The following is a 206-nucleotide window of genomic DNA, read 5'->3' on the forward strand; positions in this document are numbered from 1 at the left end:
TAACACTTAATCAAAAGCTGAAATCTAGTAATTCTGTTTTTGTGGTAAAACTTATTTTTGCCCTGGTCCACATGGCTCAGTTGATTGAGTGTCATCCCATGCACCAAAAGATTGCTGCTTTGATTCCAGTCAGGGCACATACCCGGGTTGCATGCTCATTCCCTGGTGGAGGACATGCAGAGACAGCCTGTCAATGATTCACTCTC

This window comes from Myotis davidii, unplaced genomic scaffold (genome assembly GCF_000327345.1).
Source record: "Myotis davidii unplaced genomic scaffold, ASM32734v1 scaffold456, whole genome shotgun sequence".
In the NCBI taxonomy this organism is placed as follows: domain Eukaryota; kingdom Metazoa; phylum Chordata; class Mammalia; order Chiroptera; family Vespertilionidae; genus Myotis; species Myotis davidii.